We start from the raw sequence: 16840 nt of genomic DNA, 5'->3' as shown, positions 1-16840 counted from the left end.
GATCTAATGGCAGAGGAGCAAAACTGTGGTAATACAACATCAAAGGAATGGCAAACACATCAATGTTTCCATTGGATTCTGTCCAGAGTCTATAAAGATGTTTAGCTTGGCTGAATTTATGAAATAAATCATTTTATCATGGGCTATTCTTTTAGATCTTAATAATTGCATATGATCACAAAGGCAACAAAAAGGCATGATGACATGGAGGATGTAGAATGACACAGACAAAAGAAAAAGGAACTTTGTGGCACTGCATTATCTGGAGTATAATCTCAAAGAAGTGTAATAAGCTCATTAGGCAGTAAATTGCAATGGTTTTAAGAAAACTCTAATGAAAATATTAAAACACAATAATCAGCCACAGCAATTAAACTTGAATGTTTCACTGAAGATAATTGAGCAGATTTCATGCTTCTATATGCTTTTGCAACCACTGTTTTGTAGCCAGCGGACAGTTATTTTGGTGTAATGGTGCTTTATAATTAGTGCACAGAGTAGTTATACTTAGGGTGCGTGATTGTGCAGTGTATGATATGCATAACATAATGACTGCTTTATAATTAGTGCACAGATTAGTTATACTTAGGTTGCATGATTGTGCAGTGTATAATATGCATAACATGATGACTGCTTGGGAGTAAGATTCACTAAATCATCTGCCAAGTTAATATGAATGGGTGAGGTGAGTAAAGTAGGTGAAAAAAATCTGTGGGAGAAGGCTGTAGTAGCTGTTGGTTTCCAAGGCAGTAAAATAGTGAATCTGCTCCAGGTTGCAGCATAAGTCTTAGAGGACCTATCTAAGGCTATTGCCATCAACCTGACTCAAATGTACGGTGGTCTTATGAATAAGAGACCTCCAAGAACCCTAGTTACTAATGGCCCTGATCATGCTTGCAGACTCAGGCCTTTGCTCCCTTGATTTAATCCTACTGCCTTCCACTTCACTATGATTTTCCAGAGAGTCACATCATCTCATAATATGCTTAAAGAATGATAGCCTATGCTTAGTTATCTTTGCTTCTAGTTCATGTTTGATTTGCTATCTCAACCATTTATTTATTTATTTATTTATTGCTTTTTTGAAGATCTATGATAGTTAGGCTTGGATCAGAACTAGTTTGACCAAACGTGATTTGTAATATTTGGTGGTCTGTTTCATGTAAACAAAATGGGGAAGAGGGAACCGAAAAGCTGGACAAAATGGATCAAGAGAACCAGATTTATCAGCTACTGGAGAGGGTGGAGCAAAGTCTGCAATATACCTGAGGCAGGGCTCTGCCTTGGTGCTCCTGGAGAAGATGGGATTATCTACAGCGTCTTTTCTCCCTCCCTGGTAGTGAAGTGTCAATTTCCTTTGGAAAAGTTTCTTAGGCTCCTCCTCCAGAGAAGGCTCTGCTGGGAACTCACTTTCCCAGCAGCACTTGCATGGGGCAGACATTGAAAAGTCTCTGAGTTCCTCTCCAAGTATGATGGGAGTTGAAGTTTCTCTCTCTTTCTGTTTCTCAGCCAATAAAAAGCAGGATTGAGCCTTTAAAGTTTCCCATTATAGCCAATGGGCTGAATCTTTGCTGAATGGAAACAGCAACACTCCTCCCAATTAGAGAAACTTCCCAGTAAACAGAATGAGGGGTTAGCCGAAAATGGACCCCTAAAACTGCATGCTTTTTGGCCAATTTGCACAAGCATAATGATATATGTAGAAATTTCCTCCAGCACTCCATGAAAAGAGGGGAGCTTAGTCCAAACTGAGTTTGTTACTAAGTGATTCCAGATTGGCTTTCCTAAGGAAAGGATGTTTCTCAACATGATGACAGAACAGTAGCCTAGAAGGCAGCAAAAGACTGTAAAGGGCTACAGAAAGGTATACATTGGTGAAATCTAGAAGCACGGACTTTGCACTATGCATTGGCAACAGTGTGAAAACTGTAGCAGCATGGCCATATCACTACTGTAGCTAGTACTTGTTTATATTTACAGCAATATAAGCTTCCCCCATGAAAAAAGGGTTGGAGTAAAAAAAAGTTGCACTAACACCACTCCTAATTGTGTGACCCATCTTTGAACCAAAAATGCCCCTCCCTTGAATTATGGAGAGATGATCTGAAACATGCTGGAAGTCATTTTGATGGAGCTTGCTACCAGTAGTTAATTGCAGGTCTGTGAGCCATGTATATTTAAAACAGGACAACTTGCAGTACCTCAATAAATTCAGAATGAGAAGGCTTAGTATATGATAGGTTGCATAATCCCCCCCCCCCCTTAAAAAACAGACGTGGGAGAATATTCCTGTAATCAAAACAAGAATAAAAAGAAAAAAAATCAAACTTGGTTAAGTAGTAAAAAATCACTTGCACTTTAGCAGTGGCCTAGAGAAAAGAGTTCCAAGAAACAGAGGGCAGTTCTGCATGGGCACTTTATCACTGCAAGTGATGAGCAACTGCCACCAGCCATTTTGCACCTGGAGATCACTGCTATGTGAACAAGAATCATAGAATCATATAATCCTTGAGTTGGAAGAGAACTCATAGTCCATCTAGTCCAACCCCCTGCCAAAAAGCAGGAATGGAACAGTAAGTGCCATTTTATGTCTCCAGGCTTCTTGAGTTCAGGGAATGCTGGGTGGTCATATAAACAGTTGGGCTGGTTACTCTTCTTCCAGAATACTCTGTTCCATCCATCTCCTTGTTTTATTCATTCTTCATTTTTAAGTAGAACTTCATGACTAAGTTGTGTTGAATTCTCATTGTGCTGTGGTCTGACTGTTATCTCTCTCTGGGGAATAGCTTTAATAGCTCTTCTAGATCACCAGATTTAAAATACCAGATTTAAAAGGATGCGTCTCCTTCTTTTTCACCCCTGCATGATTTCCAATCTGCACTTGTTGCAAGTCTCTCTCCAGAACAGAGAGCCACATCCTCTGTTCATCTCTATATCTGAATCTATCAAATCTTCCTCTGATGTCACATCCATCTTTTGATGAATTGTGGCATGTACTCTTTGAGAGGTGCCTTTCTATGTTGTTGCCTCACTTTTTTTTGCCTTTCTCCTTAAAAATTCAAATATTTACCACACATATCTCAATTTTTAAAGTAGATTTTAAATTATTAATATACCATTTGTTTGTTCAGTTTAGCATCTTGGGGGTACAGACAATACAAAAAAGCAATCCTGTATATGGGAACTTTTGAAATACAGTCGTATAAACACACACACACACACACACACACACACACACATATATATCCTTTGTTTCAACATCACATATAAAGCAATGTGACGTTGTGCGAAAATGCACATTTCCATGGGATTTCATGATCTTTGTTTTTTTTAAAAAACTCTTCCATCTGTCCAAAACAGGAAATGCAGTCAGACATTCACACCAGAGAATATTCAGGCTGGTGTAGTCAGTCAGTCAGCTAGTCATCTCTCTCTCTCTCTCTCTCTCTCTCACACACACACACACACACACACACAAACACTATCTGGATCTTGGACATGATAGCTAGAATCTTTTATGACCTGTTAAGTTATGAAACATTACATATAGCTAACCATGTAGCAGAGAGGCTAAGAAATCCCTTTATGAAATTCAAAGATAATGTACAATGACACACCACCAAGAGTCCCTAATGTCCATTGATGCCAATAAAAATCAGGACTGATGTACCTGCTGCTCATTGGGCACAATTTTGTGCATTGAGTACTTTGCTGGCTGTGCTATGTAGTAAGTAAGAGAAGCCCTCTACTGCATATGGACATTAGGCACCTGTGTAATTTTAATTTCCACAAATGTAGTCCACTTACAGTGATGTAAGTTTCCAGTGGAGTTCTGACTAATACATTCTAGACTACAACTTAGTAAATCCTTCTTTCAGCAAGAGTTATTCAGGAATTTGTCTCTAGATGGGAGATGGGATGAAGGTGCTGCCCCCCAAATAAGAATTCTGCCACCTCAAAATATAACTTGCCATCAGTTCTCAATCCTTTTGTACTGCAGTTACAATAAACTTTGATTGAGCATTTTGAAATATAGTTTATGCATTCAAACCAAAAGAGGTGGGCAAATTTGCTAAGGAAATGCAAGCACAGCAAGTATGAGAGTTCTAGGTATTTTCAATTTCTCACTTTCTGCAATGCTAGAAATTTGAGAATTCATGGAACATTTTGAAAGGGAGGGGCAGACAGAATTCTTATTGAGTGCAACATCCTTATTTTACTCCCTGTGCTGATGATCACAACTTTTGTAGATTGTAGGAGAATTGTTTCAAAAAATGTTCCTTAGCTGTGCTATTTGCATATGCACATCCCTGACAATTGATGGCTCCTACATCAGCGGACCCGTTGACATGGGAACCACTACTTGATAGTTGATATCCTTCAAAGTATACTTGAAACACCTGTTGGCTGGTACAGCTGTTTGTCACTTATTTTGTTGTCTAACTTGTTCCTCTACTTACAAAATAGAGGTGACGGAGGGAGAGAGAGAGGATTGACAACATAAAGACTGAGACCATCAGAGGAACAAAAGCAATTTTCAGTTGGACAAATCCATAAACTCCCTGGCCATGGGATGGAAAATTCATCATTATGAAGGCTTTTTAAGACCATCAAGGGCTGCTGTGATTTTGTGATGTGATTTTATGGTTTTAATGCTGTTTAATACTGTTTGTATATTTATATATGTTAAGTTATATTGAAATGTTTTTAGTTGTTAGCTGCTTTGAGTCTTCATACAGAGAGAAAAAGTGGGATATAAATAAACATAATAAATAAATAATTTTGCAGACAGCCACTAATCCCTCCCTGATTCTGGACCAAAGAGCTGCTGAATGTAAGGTGGAATGAGAAAGCAGTGAAGCAAAGAGACACCATCTGCAACTACATGACTACATAGCAATAATCTCCACACATCAAACATTCACTAGGGAAAATTGGAAAGAAAGCCAATTCTCTGAATGAAGCTCTTGACAAAATCTCCATATTTGGCTTGGCATTTTGCTTTTATTATTCCCCCTCCCCAATAAGTGATAACAGTTTGTCCTCCATTCTGTGCAAACACTTGCAGAGTCAACTGCATGGTGAACATACTAACTGTCTTTAATCTGATCTTGTCCTTGGACTCAAAAGCTGGCACTACTATTAGGTAAAGTGAAATGGCCATCTTAAGTGACAGCTGTTGGGAAGCACGGATCAGCAGTAATTTGTTTGAGGAAAGAGATCCATGGGTGTGGATTAATCAGTCAATTGAGCTTTCCCTCACAATCGACAGATAAAAATCTCAAAATCTTTTTGTCCTGTTTATAGAAAAAATAGTAAGCTTGTGGTTTTGTTTTTTTAAAGGATCAAACAGAATTGTCACCCATCTGCTTTGACTAAAGTCAAAACATATATTTCTTTCCAGCATGAAGAGTAACACATTGTACCCACCTGTCAAAAACAGCAAAATGATTGGATTGACCATATTTGTTGTGAGTCCAAAGCCAAAAGATATATGTGGCCCCTTCTACACTGTCAGATAATTTAGTTTATCAAAGCAGAAAATCTACATTATCTGCTTTGAACTGGATTATTTTATGACCACATCACAAAGGGCAGATTTCAGCAGCATATGCCAGCTCCACCCTATATCACCTATGGAGCCCACTGGCTCCCATCAAACAATGCCAGCACAGATCCACACATGATGTAGGGTAGAACTGGCGTGCACCACCACGGCAGCAACAAGCAAGTCTTCCTGTGTTGCCATTAGAAGCAATGAGGGGAAGCTGCATGGTCCATGCTTCCTCCCATGGGATCATCTATATCTGGAGCTGAGCAATGTGGGGCACCCAGTTCCATATGCCCACCAATGACATAAGGGGATTTTGGAGAACGTGTGACAAGGTTGTTAATCTACACTGCCATATAATGCAGTTCAAAGTAGATGATGTGGATTTTATATGGCCGTGTAGAAGGGGCTAGAGGTCAGTTCTTTCAGTTTGCTCATCTGTTTGTTCTCTTCTATGCACATAATTTCTTATCTTCCACTATTTCAGTCTAAAGTGAAAGGTATTTTGGGCAGTGATTTGCCTAAAAAGATTACAAGAAGGTCTGGCAAGTATCACATTCAGCCTCTCTTTGCCAGGGCTCACAATTAGTCAGAGATAGTCAACTACTGCAAGCTGCAGATTTTGCAGTTACTTTTAAACCTGCCGAGGTGGAGAAGGAGGTGTTTGTGAGGTCTTCTGCCTCATGTGCCAAAAAATCTTGGCTGCTTTGGACTTTACATAGAATGTACCTTGACATGGATGAACTAAAAGCATTGCCTTGAGGAGTAGTCAGATTCTGTTCAGTCCACTTTGGAGGAATTTGTCTGAGGCCCCTTCCACATAGCTGTATAAAATCCCACATTATCTGCTTTAAACTGGATTATATGGCAGGGCGGACACAAGATAACCCAGTTAAAGCAGATATTGTGAACTATCTGCCTTGATATTTAGGTTATATGGCTGTGTGGAAGGGCTCTCAGACTTCCCTACTTGGTTTGGGGCTTAAATCCAATTCAGAGCACTCCCACACATCTTACGGTAGAGAATTTGTTGGGATACTTATGCCAGCATGACTGTGTACATGCTGATGTTTGGAAGGAAAATGCTATGAAGCAAGTAAGGCAGCTCTGAGGATCATGTTCCTGCCATTCCTAGTTTACATAGGTAAAGGTACTAGGGAAGAATGATATGAAAATCACATGTGCAAGTACCATCATTTTTCTACCCAGCCTTTCAAAACACCCAGAAGCAGCACCACAGTTGATACCTCTGGGGGGGGGGGGGGCATGCTTCTTTTAGGTTCCCTCAGACTATACCAGGTTCTCAGATTTCACAGTTCTACTAAGAAAGGTCCTTTTTTGATAAGAGTTAAGGTACAGTACCCACACTGACCCGTGAATAAGGTTTTGGAAGTTGAGTTTTTGACTAAAATTCCTAGACTTATACATGAGTATATGCAGTAGCTGACATTGACAAAAGCTTACAATACCAACTTCATTCATTTAGTCTCTAAAATCACAAAGATCTATTTGCATACTGATATCCCAGACTTAGACATCTCTGCGTTTGAATTCTATGGACCATACTGACAGGCTTCAGGATGCTGTATTTCTTAGTGCTATTTTTAAAAACACCCTTACTTCTAAAAGCAGCTCTTCTTCTTTGCTCTTTTAGGTAGGGAAGGATGCTCTTCTTGCTGTTTGTTTCAGAGTAAGAGTGAGTAACGTATGAAGTAGCAGAGGAGGAAGCAGCAGAGTATCAGTCGTCACCATGACCATCTCCACCTATTTATAGGGGCCCTTCCACACAGCCATATAACCCAGAATATCAAGGCAGATAATTCACAATATCTGCTTTGAACTGGGTTATCTGAGTCCATACTGCCAGTTCAAAGCAGATAATATGGTTATTTTATACAGCTGTGTGGAAGGGGGCCTAGAACTGGAATCTACAGCACCCTCCTACCATTGTTCAAGTATGAGTGTCTTCACCACTGGGTTATCTGAATTTATGCTGCCATATAATCCAGTTCAGTGTGGTTTTTATACAGCAGTGGCCTGGATTATGTGGCATTGTGGACCCAGATAATCCAGTTCAAAACAGATATTGTAGATTATTTGCTTTGATATTCTGGGTTATTTGGCTGTGTGGAAGTGCCCATAGTCCACACTGCCATATAATCCTGTTCAATGTGGATTTTATACAGCTGTGTGGAAAGGCCCTCTATTTCTTGATTCCCCCCAAATCACCCCTGAATACCTTGGAAGAACAGATGAGCCAACAATATTTTCAGAATGTTCTGATTAAAACTAGGTTTCATAAAATATGCTGAAGGCCAGAATTCATTTTCTTTTTCTACATATGCCTCTTGGTAAAGAAGCAGCCATAACCTTTGACACGGGCTTGCTAAAAAATATGGAACTGTGATGAATTCTCTTTACATTTTTCTCACACAAAGGCCTACGTACAACATGGACTTCTTCATGTTTAGTGTTCAGCTTTCGGAGTATCAGACGTCACCAGAGTATGCAGTCTCCCCCACCTCCACACTACGTAATTGGCTCAACCTAGAGACTGTGGGGAAAATGCTGCCTAGACAGCTGCTGGCTAGACAATGTTCTGTATGGGATGCTTTAATTGTAAATTGTATTACATTACACTGAAAAGTACTGAGTGCTCTTTTGAAGGCACAGAGATAGCTAAGACTAACGAAACATCATTCTGTAAATCAGAATCCTGTAGAGGTGGTTGTAGCATCTTTATTTATTCATCATTAATTGTGAAACGTGTGTGCATATGCCTTCAGATTGCTGGTCGATGTATGGCAATCCCATGAATTCTCAAAGGTTTCTATGTAAGGAATATTTGAAGGTTTTGCCCGTTCTTTCTTCTGAAATACAACCTACAATACCTGATATCTGTTAAAAATCTCCCATCCAAGTACAAATCAAGGATGACTCTGCTTAGCTTTCAAGATCAGATGGGATCTGTTCACCTTTAGAGTATTTAGACACTACAGAATTGTAAAATACTGTAAAATACAGTTTATGCATTTAAAATTCCTTATTCTATGGGAGGGAGTATCTGCGGGGGAAGGAAAGACTGACAACACTCAACACTAAGCATTTTCCACTTGACATATCACCACTTTCCAACTGTAAGGAGAATGTCTAAAATCACCAGTTGTCACTAATGAAGGTTTTTTTCAAAGTCTGATTCAAATGGGGTATAAGCAGTGTCTATATATGTGTGTATTAGGGCTGGGCGGTTTCGTTTCGTTAATTCGTAATTCGTTAATAATTCGTTAATTTTTTCAATTACAAAACGATAACGAACCATTCTAGAGCAATTATTAAAAAACACGAATTTTTAAATACGTTTTGTAAATGCTTCGTATTTCGTTATTATATTCGTTTCGTTATTGTTTTGAGGTCGTTTCGTTATTATTTCCGCATGTCTGGGCCAGTTTTATGGTTTAATTAGTGAAAAAAAAATTATAATATCACACCAACAGTCAACAACAGAGGGAGAGGGAAGCTTCAGAAGTTTTTGGAGGTTTTTTAGCGTATTTCGCGGTCGCATCCGCCATTAACGAATCGATTCGTTATTGTTTCGGAAATCCATTTGTTAATTTTTTACCATTTACGAAATTTCGTAAATATCGAACTTTTTAAAAGGAAAATTTTGTAATTATTTTAAATAACGAAACGCAAAAACCCCCCAAAAACGAATCGATTTTAGAAACAAATTTTTCCATTATTACCCAGGCCTAGTGTGTATGTGTTCAGGTCTACATGATTGTGAGTGAGTTAGTGAATGTGGTCTATGTCATCACTTTGGAAACTGTATGCCAGCATGCCCTAATGCTAGCGTTATGCCCTCAATTTTCAATTTATGGCTTCCCTAAGATAAAATTATCATGAGTTTTTCTTGGCAAGTCTTGTTCAGGACGGTTTGCTTTTGTCTTCATCTGAGGCTTAGTGTCCTTCCAATATCCCATGGCCGGTCTCAGGTTTACCTGAGGCATCCAAATGATGCCTCAGGTAAACCTGAATTAATCCAGAGTAAACTGAATTTCCCAGTTAACTCCAAATTCATTAAACATTTGTTAAGATCCAGACCTTAATGTAAGGTCTGGATCTTTCCAGGTGTGGGCCCTGTGGGGATTGATTGTGGTCAATGCCCACAATGATCCCGATTCTTTGGGCTCTAAGAGCCTGAAGAAGTGGAAAGGCACCCCCATCCTCACCTCTGAGTCCCCCCATTTAGCCCCTAAACCTACTTGGGGGGCCTGGCTAAATGGGAGCTGGAATCTGACTCCATGTCCTCCCAGGTCAACCTCTGGGAAAGACTTCATTTGCTTTGCCAGAACCAGTTTGACCCAGGTTTCTTTCCCTTGTCTTACCTTCATATCAAATATATTTTCTAGTCAAGATTCTTATATGGTCAAACTAAAACTATCTGTGCATAAAAGGAAGGGAAGAAATGCTAACCCAGTTAGTTCCTAGCATGCTCAACAGATGAGGAAAATGCACAGAGAGTTGGGGGGGGGGGAAGTATTGAAGTCGAGATGGAGAGGGAAATGGAGTATATGGGAAGAGGGCACAGCTGTCAGATTGCCAGGAAGAGCAGAAACTCGAAGCTTGGAAAAATGGTTTTTCAGATTTAATTTATTCTTCATTCTTTCTTGCTTTGTAAATGAAAATGAAACTTTCCTTGTCTTTAAAAGAATATATTGCTTTACTGATTATTGAAAAAAGCCACAATTGTGACTTTAAGAAAAGGAAAAAAAATATTTTTGTGTCATTTTGTATACATTTAAAGCCATAGGTAGAATAACTGAGTCTATATTTTTTCTGAGTGCGAATAATGTTGAAGCTGTATTACATCTCACCGATCTTAAAGAGGTTAGAACTGGGATGAACAAGCCATAGCCCTCATACTGATCACTGCAGGAGATGGGAAGGGACTTTTAAACATCAGCTGATCAGAGCTGCAGTAAAAATGGAACCCACATTTTATTTATTTCCTTTGCTTGGCTTTCACTTGAAAGTTCAAGCTTAATCCACAGCTGGAAACAGAATTCACAGCTTGAAGCACACATACCTTTCTCTGTATGGAACATGTTAAGCATGACCCTTGGAAATTTTTGTCGTGGACTCTTTACAGAAAGCATAAGACACATTGACTTATCCAGAACAATAATGTGACACAAAAGGTAATATGAGTTGGCGTATATCATTACAAATACTCCAAACGGTAAAAGAGGGTCATCTGGGTTCTGGTTGTTATGGGAATGAAAGAATAAGTATGCTGGAATGTAAATGATCTGGGAAGTGTGAGAAAAATGGACTCCAGTTTTATGGGGATAAATTCTAGGTCTCCAGTTTGTTGAAGGGGAAGATGTTGGCCAGTCCCACAACCACAAGATATCGAGCCACTTTGGATTTACAAAAACCTTAAAACTGGAGAGCAGGCAATTTTGGTGGCCTGGGTTCCGGAAGGATATTAAGATTTGCATTCAAGAATACACCACTTGTGTTGTGGCCAAACATAAGGTAGGGAAATCCATAGGAATGTTGCAATCAAAAAATTGAAGTTTTCGGAGGACTGTCTATACCCACCTCAGAAAGCACTCACTTTCTGGGGTGTGTTGTCCACACGTTCTCTCAGCCTGAGAGAACCTGTGGAGGCCCTCCCCCCAAGCCCCAGATCCTTTAGAAAAGTTTTAAAAACTTACCAGCCTGCAACATTACCTCCGAATAGTTCTCCTGGTGCGTACAGATGACATGCCGGGAAAATTGCTCACCCCCCCCCCACCCCCCGGCATGTCATTTGTATGCAGCAGGAGAACTACTCAGAGGTAATGTTGCAGGCTGGTAAGTTTTTTAAACTTTTCTAAAGGGCCTGGGAGCTTGGGGAGAGGCAAAAACCCAGGCAATCCCAAGAAGTTATCAGGGTGTTTGCTGAAGTTGCACTGACAAAGGGTTGCCTTCAATCAGCTCACTAAATATAACTTCCCAGCATGAAAGCATTCCTCTGACCTCTAACCTCTCTCTTGTTTGCAAGCCTTGTACTACGGCGAACCCTGAGTTGCAAGTGATTCTCCCTATCGAACTGTGGAGAGCCTTCAAGGTCAAATAACTCATCCTGGAGCTGGGAATCAGTGGAATTGGTAGACAGAGAGTTGCCAGGCTGACTCACCTCTTCTGCCTGCACCTGTGAAGTTTCACTAAGATCAGAAACATCTTCTAAAACAACATCCCTTCCCATGGGAAACTGGAACTCCTTGTCTTCAGCATCAGCATCAGCATCAACATAGTCTGTATCAACATAGTCTGTATCAACATGTTCGGGAATCTGAAACCCATCACCCTCTTCCAGCTCTTCCTGAGGCTCCTCCTGAGCCACAACAGGAATGGTGTCTGGACTGCAGTATTCTTCAGTGCAGACCCAGAAGTAGTGCATTTATCCTGCGCCTTCCAAATGTATTAACATATTATTTCGCTACAAACCAGGGTTTGTAGCCAGGGTTTTCCTGGTTTGTAGCAAATTAATGCAGGACTGTCCAGAATGTCATCTGAACAGCCCCTTTTTATTGTGGAAGTTTCCGCAATAAAGGGGCTGTCTGGATGGGCCCATAGTAACTCCTTCTGAAACCTGTATAAAATTGCAAGGCAATTTATAGCTATAAAGCATCAAGTCTATCATAATTTGGCCATATAATGAGAAGAGATGACTCATTAGAAAAAGACAACTGCATGGTAGAAAAAATCAGAAAAAAATGAAGACTTCATTCCAGAGTGATAGGCTCTGTCTACAGCTCTGAGTTTGCAAGGCCTGAGGAGAGCTGCTGATGGTAGGGTAACTTGGAGGTCTCCCATTCATGGGTCATCATAAATTAAAGTTGACTTGAAGACACATAAAAATAACACTCTCAGGATCCCTTTGCACTGTTACATCTGGAAAAAGATTTCAGGTGGTGTAAGAGGTAAAACCTGCTAATGGTAACCAAACTTGTATTGTGTTAACTTTGCTGGAGGTTAAAAAAACTATTAGTAAATCTCAATCCTCATTCTGAAGGCTGCTAACATTCTCTTTTTCACTGAAAATGGTCCTTCCATTCAAGGTTAATTTGCATGGACATTTATCATTTTACTTTCTAGCTTACTTCCTGAATTAAGTTTTAAGCTTTAGCATCTCTGGACATATAGATGCTTCCATTTCCTTTTGATTGCCTGTGTTGTTAATATTGCTTTCTGTCATCAGGTGTCAGTATTGTACTGCTTGCTCAGCAAACAGAATTACAGCCCTACAAAGCAAAGACATGCCCATTGCATGACTCTTAGAGATGAGGAGTCCATCAGGGAAGGGAAGAAAAAAGAATCAGAAGTCTTAATTTAGCCACACAAATTCGCTAGAATACATAGGGGCAGGTCTGTAGCCAGGATTTCATTTTGGGGGGAGGGGGGCTGAATTTTTTTCAGGGGGGGTTTCGGGGGGGTGAGTCTGAGTGAAAGAGGGTCTACCCTAGCAAACCTTTTGTATCATTAATCCAATACCCCCATGCATATGGGATATATTGAGTATGGTGATCAGATCATGATATGAATAAACATAACAGTTTAAGTAATGCACCACTAAGGCCTTTTCGCAAACTACCATGAGAATTTCGGGGGGGGGGGGGCTGAAGCCTCCCGAGCCCCCCCCCCCCCCCCCCCCGGCTACATGCCTGCATAGGGGATCAAATTCAGATTTTCAAGAGTTAAGTACTTTAACCACTTGGATTCACTGGATGAATAAATCAATCTGGTCTCTCCTACTTTTTTTGATGTCACAGTCTTTCCATTCCGAATATGAAGATGTTTAGATATAGTGATAAATCCTTACTAAAAATGAGCAAAATAATAAATTATCCCTAACTGGAAGTAGCTGCTTAAGGCTTCTCACTTCTGTAAGATAAGAGTATCTGGTAGTTCCTAGCCAACTGTTGCTGTCTTCAGAATCATTGGAATCTGAGTTCAGGGCCATGAAATTTGGCCTTTGACTGTGTAAATGCTCCTTTACAAAGAGCAGAGCACAAAGCCTTGGCAAAGAAGCAAAACCAAAGAGGCAGTTGTTCTGACTGCTTGCTTGGTATTTTATCTTTGATCACACAGATCAGAGTGTTCCACTGAATATCTGGAAAGAGTCTGAAATATTTATCTTAAGGTCTTTAAACTTCCTTTAAAACTATCCTCTTTAAACTCATATTTTGAAATGCACTTTTTTGTTGCCAGACCTCACATACAAATATTTCCTAATCATTAATGCTAGGCATATGCCTTAATTAAAGGATATCCATGGAGTTCCTTAATGAAAGAAAATTAAATAAGGCTTTTAAATGTTTTTAAAGTGAAATCTAAATCAGAAAGATTGGCAGCAGTAATAGAAGATTGGAATAGATACAGAGAGAATAATTAATTGGATCCAAGGTCCTTCTCATCTAAAGTCATAGAGCCAAAAGATTGGAAGGAGCCTCATAAGCCATATATATGTTAGACAGTTTTTGAGGTAAGAACCAGTAACAGTTCCCATATCAATGCAATGATGGATCTACCAGTCCAGACCTAAAAATAGCTAGGTAAGGTTCTGCACATAGAGCTTAATGTCTCTATTTAAGATTTCTATTTCATGGCGAAAGCTAAAATCTAGAATACATTGGATTGTTGTGAGTTTTCTGGACTGTATGGCCATGTTCAAGGAGCATTCCCTCCCATCGTTTCACCAGCATCTATGGCAGGCACCCTCATATAATATGCTGTGTCCAGGTTGGTTCATCAGGTGCTCTCCTATGGCTGATTTCTCTGGTTGAAGTAGTCTGCAGTGCCTTTCATGTTCTTTGATTCCTGTTTGGACACTGCCTTTGGTGGTCCCTATGTAGACATGTCCTCAGCTGCATGGTATACGGTAGACTCCTCCAAAGGTAAGAGGACAATTTCAACAGAAAGGAAGAAACCATGAAAATGAACAAAATCTGGCTACTGGTATTAAAAATCTGGCTACTGGTATTAAAAAAGGAAGAAACCATGAAAATGAACAAAATCTGGCTACTGGTACAAATACTACAAACTAGAGCTGTAAATGGTAAAAGAGGGTCATCTGGGTTCTGGTTGTTATGGGAATGAAAGACCAAGTATGCTGGAATGTAAATGATCTGGGAAGTGTGAGAAAAATGGATTCTGGTTTTATGGAGATAAATTCTAGGTCTCCAGTTTGTTGAGGGGGAAGATGTTGGCCAGTCCCACAACCACAAGATATCAAACCACTTTGGATTTACAAAAACCTTAAAACTGGTGAGCAGGCAATTTTGGTGGCCTGGGATCTGGAAGGATATTAAAAGTTGTGTTCAAGAATTCACCACTTGTGCTGAGGCCAACCATAAGGTGGGGAAATCCATGGGAATGTTGCAACCAGTGGCAGAGCCACACCAACCCTGGTAGCAGATTGCTATGAATTTTGTTGTACATCTACCAGATAGTAATGGCTTCAATGTCATTTGGACTATGATTGCTTACCAAAGAGGCCCATTTCTATCCCAGAAGTGCTTACCTTCAGCTCTGGAATTGGCCCTGCTAAAATCATAACAGTAAATAAAGAACAACACTCGAAAGCAGGGGAATTCCAGGCAAGAAACACTCAGGGCCAGTTAATCACTTCCCAACAAAGGATTCCCCCAGGCAGTAAGAAGCCACACCTTGAAACTGCTAGGCCATTAAATGCTAATCAAGGTGGCCAATTGAAATACTAGACAGGTAAGAGTTTTTTTCTCCCATCCTGGACATTCCACAGATATATAACCCCATTTTCCTAGTTTCCAACAGACCTCACAACCTCTGGAACATGGTCATACAGCCTGGGAAAAGTCACAACAACCTAGTGATTCCGGCCATGAAAACTTTCGACAATACCTAGAACAGATTGGTTGCTCAAACTGATATCAGAACCACTAGTCACTTTTGGTAAATATTACAGAAATTACTTTTTGGACCACAACTCTTCAACTTTGAAAGGATTCTGTATTGAGAAGGGAACAAATCTTAGAGCAATGGATTCAAAGTACAGGAACAGGGCCTTCAAGTCACTTCTGATTTATTAAGATCCTATCATAGGAATTTCTTGGCAAGATTTATTCAAAGTAAGTTTGCCATTGTCTGCAGCTAAGAGAATGAGTTGCTCAAGATTACAAAGTGAGTAACCATGGGGAAAAAAAGGGATTGAACCCCTGCTTTCCCAAAGTTCTAGTCCAATACTCAAACTGCTTTAAAACTCTGACATACACCATGTGCATTTTATATTATTATCATATTCTCTTATGTTGTTGTTGGTCTTGCTATTCCATACACATAACATGCAAACATGATTGGAACTAATCTTTTGGAAACCAATCAAAAGAAAGTGGGTTCAGTCTGACCCAAACTGGAGTTCAAGCCTTTCAGACTACATTGAAATTTGTTCAGGGAGATTTTTTAAAATCCATGCCTCATTTTCCCCTCCAGTATAGAAACCATTGCCAATTCAACACAGTTTTATATTTGTGGGTAAGAAATCTCCTTCCAGTTCTGTGAACTCCAAGCAATTTTAGTACATAAATTAATTTAGCCTTCCCGTAATCCTGTTTGGTATGGCTAAATTTCTGTGTTACAGCCTTCCGATTCACTCAGAGGTCAACACTTGGGTTTTCAAAGCACCATGACAGATTTAGTGAGACATATTTTAAACTTATCCAACTAACGTATAGCCTCCAGCTTCATATTTCTCAGCTTTTCATATAGTCAAAACATCCAGCTGTCCTCATCTAGTTCCCATAGACATTATCACAGACACTGCTTCTGTTTATCCAGCCATCAACAGCACGCAATTGCTGACAACATATCACAGAAACTATGGTGTATTTTAATATTCATATTTGTCCTCTGCTTACTATCTGGTTCAGCTTTATCTTTAGCATGCAATCATCTCTTGTAGTTTAATTGCAAACAATGTGACCTCAGCTAATCTCTTCTTTATAAGACAGGTGATATGTTGCCACCATACACAGCTACGTTAGTTACTTAGAAAAAGGTACAGAAATGACATAAAAGGGATAATCAAACAAAAGCAGCTCCTAGCAATGAAATTCAAAATATATATTTCTATTAGTTATAGCAAACAATAAAAAAAAACCCAACTCAACCCAACTGTACCTTGCTCTACCATATCCTCCAATTGTCTCAATTTGCGGGAACAATCTTGATTGATATTCTGCCATCCCATCTTTCATTTGTTTT

The 16840-nt window shown here is 39.7% G+C and overlaps 1 pseudogene; it reads right to left on the bottom strand.

Annotated features, from left to right (window-relative positions):
- The window catches only part of LOC132775691 (large ribosomal subunit protein eL30 pseudogene), a 154111-nt pseudogene extending 142112 nt beyond the window's left edge, over window positions 1-11999 (bottom strand).
- Window positions 12000-16840: the final 4841 nt, after the last annotated feature.

This window comes from Anolis sagrei, chromosome 5, assembly GCF_037176765.1.
Source record: "Anolis sagrei isolate rAnoSag1 chromosome 5, rAnoSag1.mat, whole genome shotgun sequence".
Lineage (NCBI taxonomy): Eukaryota > Metazoa > Chordata > Lepidosauria > Squamata > Dactyloidae > Anolis > Anolis sagrei.
The sequence above is the reverse complement of the archived record's forward strand: the minus strand, read 5'-3'. Positions and strand labels throughout refer to the sequence as shown.